Source organism: Corticium candelabrum, chromosome 15 (assembly GCF_963422355.1).
Source record: "Corticium candelabrum chromosome 15, ooCorCand1.1, whole genome shotgun sequence".
Lineage (NCBI taxonomy): Eukaryota > Metazoa > Porifera > Homoscleromorpha > Homosclerophorida > Plakinidae > Corticium > Corticium candelabrum.
This window is the reverse complement of record NC_085099.1, coordinates 5,240,949-5,248,283: the sequence shown is the minus strand read 5'-3', so window position 1 is coordinate 5,248,283 and position 7,335 is coordinate 5,240,949. Positions and strand designations below refer to the sequence as shown.

Sequence of the window (7,335 nt, the reverse complement as noted above, 5' to 3'; positions counted from 1 at the left end):
GCTGGCTTATCTCGTCAAAGACACTACTGTAAATGTATAATAATTATATTGTCAATTTATTAGTAGCAACAGACACTCTGTCATTCAGATTTGACTTAATTAATTTGTCTTGCTTGGAACTAATTTTCACTAAATCTCTATCATGCAATAATTTGGCATGCCTGCCATGCACGGGAGATCCCTCGATCACTTTGAGTCATCCACATGAAACACATTAATTAATTTGTATTGGCCTAGCTTAATTGCACATGCAGTTGCACCTATATGTACATACTTGTACTATAGCTAAACCTAAAACTATAAAAAAAGTTACCATAACTAAAACTAAAACTATATGAGAAGTTACTAAAGCTAATCCTATACATACCAAAAATTGTTCAAAAAAGTAAAACACCAAAACAAAGCAAACCTTAAGCACAACAAGATTTCCTAGGCAGTCAAATATGAAACAGGTTGTTCCAATTCCTGGACATAAAGTGTCTGCTTCTGCTTCTTAATCCAAGTTAGAAGTGAGCTAAGTTTGAGTCCTTGTAAGACATCTCACTTCATCTTTGTAAATGTCTTGTCTGCTCCTACAGGGCTAATATGCTCTCATCTTCTGTTTCAAAGCTTCATTGGCAGTCAAATGCACATCTTTCTGCTTGTCAATCCTAGCATGCTTCCCAAGATTCCCGACGAACTTGTAGAGCCACATGCAAATTGTCAAGAACAGTTTCGATGCCTTGTAAAGCACGACTTACCACCTGAGCTGAAGCAAAAGAGACATTAGCACCTTAATTAGCAATTGGTTCCTCGACTATGTTGTTATTATGCTCCACCATAAGTCTAAAGGAATGCTATTGTCAATGCCTCCATGGAAATTGAAGCCTCTGTTCCAAAGTTGACGGTGTACTTCACTACAGCTCAGCAATGTCATCTGCAGCTACAAAGTAGAAAGCTTCTAGAGTATACTTTGTTCTTCTGGCCTCTTTGAAGTGTAAAAAGTTGAATTTCCACAAACTTCTCCCCATTCATTTCTGAAACGGCATCTTCAAATCTCGTTTCAAAAGAGCCATTTCCCAAAAATTAGAAACACAACTAAACACATTGTCTTCAGCAGCAGTAGTTGAATCATGAGCGATGTCTGTTTCGTCAATATTTGATTCATTATTGTCAGAAATGACAAGTAGATGCACGTTACTTTCATGTTTACAATGAGCAAGCTTAGACTGGAACACTAAAGACATTCAGAGTCACGACATAGCCAAATCCTGCCTCATTTTCTTGAATACTTGAATGATGATTGCTCTTGCTGCTGCTGCTGCGTTGAGTGCTGGCTTTCATTCTCTACGTGACAGAGCATTGTCTAATGTCACTGACAGAGATTTCATTGCATGTTGTTCTCCTGACATTACTGCATGAGCAACGTCAGTCTGCGCAGGAAGAGACCATAGACTGGTACAGTAGCTTCTCAAGCTTGCTGACTGATAGACAAAATTTACTAAACTAGTAGGTGTCATGCATTCTAGGCACACTGCATGTTGCAAGAAGGCACAGTAGTTAGAGATGGTTGTTCAACTGTACTTTCTGCAATTTATGGAAAACCATACTGTACAGTACTGATCAAGGCTGAAGCATGTTTCTTGATTTCTATCCACTGAAGAACGTACTTGTCCACCATGCCTAAACTTTGTCGTGAAACCAAGTTGCTTCCAGTTATTGAGGCATCCCAGAGAAACAGCCGAATCATCAAAGTCCTTCAATTTATGAGTGACAGCTGCTGCCAGATTATAGCCATCCAAAACAGCATTTACAAACGATCTACAAGATCGGTAGCATTTATGGGAATATCTCTTGCAATGTCACTGCAATCAAGGCTGTTTCCTAAATGATAGAGAATTCCCACATCGTTTGTACTTTGAGTATCATAACACTTGTAAATATAAGGTTTACAAAGTTCATGCTGCAAATTACAAAATTCCTGAGCATGAGTAAATACTTCCTCAAGCCTTTTATAAGATGTTGCACCATTAATAACTACCAACTGAGAACTCCGGATTCTCTGCAGTCAGTTGACCACCACCAAGCTATAGAAAACATACGTTTGATTTACATGCTCCAAATTTCCCCATGTCCTGCTGCTAATTTTCATTAAACTCAAGAAGGCCCAAACAGTTCTTACAAGCTTGCTTGGTATACTTGGTGTTCAATATGATTTATAACGTATTTTGCAAAACGTGAGAAAGCAGGCAGGTACTTGGTGATAATCCTTTACACCATAATTGCAAACTCTTTTCACAGCTATGCATAGTCATCTAAAGATGGCAAGAAAGCAGAGCCTGGAACAGACAAAATAGGACACCTAGGCCTTGCAGTTAGCAGATGGTAGTCAACTAATTCGCTCATCTGTAACAATTATATTAAACCGATGCAAAGACTTGTTTCTCCTGTCAATAGTCATGTACTTGGTCTTGATTAAAATGTCCAAGTTGTCTCCTGTCAGTTGAAAGCACAAGGTCTTCACGTGTGGCATCTGCTCTGAGCCTTCTTCAGGTTCCCAACAAATGGAAGAAGAGTCAGAGGTCTCACTACCAAAGATGTTGTCATTTCTTGTGCTATCAAAAATGTGAAAGGTTAATTACATGTGATAAACAGTCAGAGAGGTCTGTGGCTGCAAAGATTGATTGTGGAATGACGGGCATTTCTTTTCCAGCAGAGCACTGAAGTGTTAAAATTTCCTGACATTGACTTTACCTTTCAAAGTGTCACCTTATGAGAGATACTGTACAAACACCCAACCGGTTCAGTCTGTTGTATGCCCTCTTTGGCTCCTGAATTGAAAAGGATCATGCTGACTACAGATTGTAACATTGTAAGAATTTTGAGCCATAAGCAGACTTGCTGCTGCCATACATGAATATGCTTGAAATTTCTCATTGGTGCCAATTAAAGTCATATTAAGACTAACAGACTCTCCTAAGACTTTCCCATAATGTACTATTGTAGGTGCTATTGTCTGTAGTTCATAAACAGTTTTGTGTATTGTCAACGATGTCATACTAAAAAAAGAGTTGCGAAATGAACTGTGAGTAGAAGATCTGCACATTTCTTCACACTCTTTGTTGATAAGATTGCAAATTCCCTTGATCAAAAAGAGCAAAGCATAAGAATTTTTCATAGCAGCTCGAGCAATCCTGTCAGACGTCAGAGAGTCCCAGCCCATGGTATTGGTTCGAAAGATGACATCACTTGTATTGGATGGGTAAATCACCTGCACCTAAATGAGTACAAATGCAACAATATAGTCGACGGGCACAATATGCATCGCACGGACTGCACGTATACCTTTACCTAGACTGAACGGACTCAGTCAAAGAATCTGCTTGATCAGGTCTTTCATCTACAGCTACTTCATTTACTGTATTGTACGAAACGGGCTCATGCAGCATGGCAAATTCTGATGTAGAAGCAAGCGATGGCGTAGACCCCACTTTACTGGTGGCTAAAACCGAGTTGATATAGAAGTACAGGTGTGTTCAGTTACTGTTGACATTGACAAAGGCATGGGCAGAGGCAGTGCAGCTGCCACAATGGCTGAAGCTCCTGTAACAAATAGCTAATTAGCATTGACCAGAGTGAGCTAAATGAGTCACAATACTCTTACATGGTCGCTGAGGTAAACGACAAATGGGCACTGGAATACGTAACGACAGTAAAGCCATTGCGCGACGTACACAATGAGGTGTTACAGACTTCTTTGCAGCAAATTTTCCAGCAAAGACGGTATGTGCGATTTTGTGCATGAAAGGGCAATAAATTGCAGCACCAGCAGTTTCTCATGAGGGTCTAAATGTGCACTCACATATAACTCAGATGACCGCAATGATCAAATACAAAAGTAACAATTAACCTTTCATCACCAGCCATCGGGAACTGGCCGTTACGTCTGATTTCTTGACAGTAGATGAACTTGTTGGAGACGCTATGACTCCTATCTTGAACCTCCAACAAGACAGTCTCTTGCTGTATGTCCACGTAATGGACTCCTTCGTGGATTCAAGTTTGTTGCACTCGCGTTCGAAAGTCAGCAGTCTGCTTCTACACGAACCACATACGTAGTGTGAAAGGCCACCTGTGTCAGATGTCTCATCCGGTAGCTTGCTGAAGCTTTGTGAAGAGATCCTGGCTCCTTTGAAACAAATTGTGTTTGCTTTAGGAGCTCAGAAAGCGGTTACCACAGCCACCACTTGTCGGCTGCAAGAAACTCCTTTGGCATTCGAGCCGTGGACATTATACACAACAACTGCACTATGGATCTAACGGTTACTACTACTCGGTATCTGATTGCTGTAAGTGGTTATATGATTGTCAGTGACTCACCGTTTCTAATGAACGTGGGTATTCAGGGGCTTCCCTATAGCGCGGCGCCAAGGCACTGCGCCGCGCTGTGGTGATGGTGCTATGGTGATGACTGTATCTCAAATGATGGTTAATAAGGAATTCCAAAAGTTACTTAACGGCACAGCACGTAATTTTATCTGCCCAAAGCGTAATTACCTGACGGCAGAGCAGCATCCAATTATCTACAGGGTTAGAAGTCTGTCGCTCGCGCATTGACCTGACATTAGTCCCAGCTCACCACACCCACAGCTTTGTAATTAGCATTTCTTCAATGCCACCTTGTACACATAATCCTGTAGATAACTAGGTGCTTGTCTGCCGTCAAGTAGATTTGGCCAGATCATTGTGTTGTATAGTCAAGTAACTTTTGCTTTCATTGTCAACCCTCATTTGAGGTAACTGTTTACTGTGTGTGAGGTGTTTGTCATTCTTGTTTAGTGTACCCTAACAGATCGATTTACCGAGTGTAACCACTCAACTGGAATAACAATATAAAATTTCACAGTATTTACTCACAGGACTACTAAAATTTAGTATGCATAGTAAGCTGTACAAGATCTCTTATCACCTCTGACTACTACATCCCATGATAAGTTCATACTCTGACAGCATTCCAAGACCTTATTATCACTATGTTTGTAATAGGCTAAACGTTTAAGTTAGCACTTCTGACTAAACATCCTTACATGATAACTGTCTACTCTGACAGCATTCCAATCAGTTCAGGTCTTCAAGCAGGTGTAACATGTCTTCCATATCCTACAGTGTGGATACTGTTAGCAAAGATCTGTATCCACCAGATGCTGGTATGAATTTGTTGTGTTGTGATAAAGACAGTAATGCATATCACCTTGACCTAGTAACTATCCATGTGGCATCTGTTCCTACCACGCTTTCATGATATTTATGTCAGTGGCGACACCAATAAGTCTGACAATCATTAATTAATGAAAGTTACTTCTTCTGTTTAAGATAAGATCTCGGTGGCTAATTAATATTAATAAAATACCGCGCTGTTATTAATTCCTGGGGAAACCCCTGGTATTACGTTAAGATTAAGACAAACACTGCCTTCTTCCGAAGTCAATTACAATAGAGCTGTCCCCAGACTGCTTTCTTCTCTCCTCCCACTCTCCCTCCCATCACGTGCAGAAAGCAGCCAAGTTAAATAATTAATATCAATAAGTTGTGCATTGATATCAACGCTACAAAATTAGTCCGCCTATATCTAATAGTAAAGTATTAGAAATAGTAATGTGGAGATCAAGTCCAGGGAGATCAAAAAGTATTTGGGGTGTCCCAACTTTAGCCAGATTTTCACATAATGTCATTGGCAAGTACATGCAATAGGTAGTGTTACTAGTTGCACACAAACTTTACCAGATTGCGCCTTACTCTGACGATTCCGTGACGTCTGCATGACCATGGGCGGCGGATTCTCTGTCGGATAGGTTAATATGATCGTCTAGCATGAAAGCAGAACCTTGACTTCTCTTTCAATTGGTGTACACCGAGCTCCAAAGACCCTACTGATACAATGTGATTACCTATGAATTGCAAGACCTACACATGTATTCGACTGTTCGAATTTGTTTACCCTTGTCATCATCAGCCTTCAGGTATAATGCCACAGTGACACGGATTCTACGTAGGAGCCCCGGGTAACTTGTTCGTTCGCTGATAGCCTACTGAAAGCGAGAGTAGAGTACACTGACCCAGTATTCTCACCTGAAGGTATCTAGAACTGACTTCTGCGACTTCCTTTTCATATCCGTTGAATGTGCATGTCACGTGAGCTACAGAGCGTTGAGAAACGCGAGGCCTAACCTAAGGGCAGCGCGCTCTGGTAGGCAAAACCGTGTACATGTACAGACATGAGCATAATTATGGAGCCAACCTGAGCATGTGACTGCGCTTACAGTGACAGCTGCATGCATTTCGTACTAAATGAAAACAAGTCCTGGTAGTGATCGACGCAATGCTGTGATTGTGCCATCTGCGTGTCTGAGAGTGGGGGTGAAAATATGATGTGTGAACTGTTGAGATACATAACTGCTTCTTGCTGTCAGTTCAACCAGCAAACTTGAAAACGTTGCTAAACAAAATGTTTCTCTTCTAGACACTCTATCCAGCGTTATCCTAATTCTCTCTATAGTCCCAAACAAACAAGCCATCCTATTAATCGTCATGTCAAACATAGACACATGCAATTAGGCACGAAGAAATGCATTCTAAAAGTTAAAAGAAGCCACAAATCATTATCAGAAAGTTCTTTCCTAGACATTACATTGCGATCAAATTGCCTATATTCACCATCCATACTCTCCTACGACTTGTTATTCCTGCATCTGTCTTGCTAAACTGCAACAGCTCTAACCTCTTCATTCATCCTGTCTTGCTGAACTTCAACAGTCGTAGCTAACCTCTTCATATGGACGTGATTCAGCACTGCCGCATGCACCTGCATGAGCAAATCTGATGTGCTTATCCACAGTAGCTCTGTGATTAATACTAGACTTGAGTGCCCTAAGGTTGTTCAGTGCATGGAGACACTGGCATACCGAGAATGACCGTACCGCAAAGTATCGTATTCCACAGCTCTATCTAGACAAAGACATTCTTAGTGATCTTTTTGGTACTTTATAATGCGAAAGAGTTTTGAAAACGTGACACTGATATCTACACAGCAGCACAGTTCTCGATCACAACTTCATAATCTGTAGATCTAGATTAGTATCTCTTAGCGGTATCAATCCTCCCTTGCAGTATCAACCCTATTTTCAATGGTATCTATTGACAGCAGACACAAAAAACCGTAAACCAAGACAGAAAAAAGATAGCTGAATAAGATTAAATTAGTAGTGTACGTAAGATACAGTAGTTACTGCACTCTATTGTAGCACGCCGCTGCGCTGCGAACGACTGCGGTCACTCGTGGTGTGCAGGAACGCGAGG

The 7,335-nt window shown here is 40.9% G+C and overlaps 1 long non-coding RNA gene across 2 annotated transcripts; it reads right to left on the bottom strand.

Moving 5' to 3' along the window:
• Positions 1–3,648: 3,648 nt before the first annotated feature.
• Positions 3,649–6,172, bottom strand: LOC134191282 (uncharacterized). 2 transcript variants are annotated; one of them, XR_009971754.1, is made up of 4 exons: positions 6,130–6,172; positions 5,978–6,068; positions 3,890–5,909; positions 3,649–3,825 (listed from the first exon to the last, which is right to left on the bottom strand). It is a non-coding gene; the product is annotated as an uncharacterized LOC134191282 (long non-coding RNA). The 2 variants fall into 2 exon arrangements; XR_009971753.1 differs by having other exon boundaries at positions 3,890–5,906.
• Positions 6,173–7,335: the final 1,163 nt, after the last annotated feature.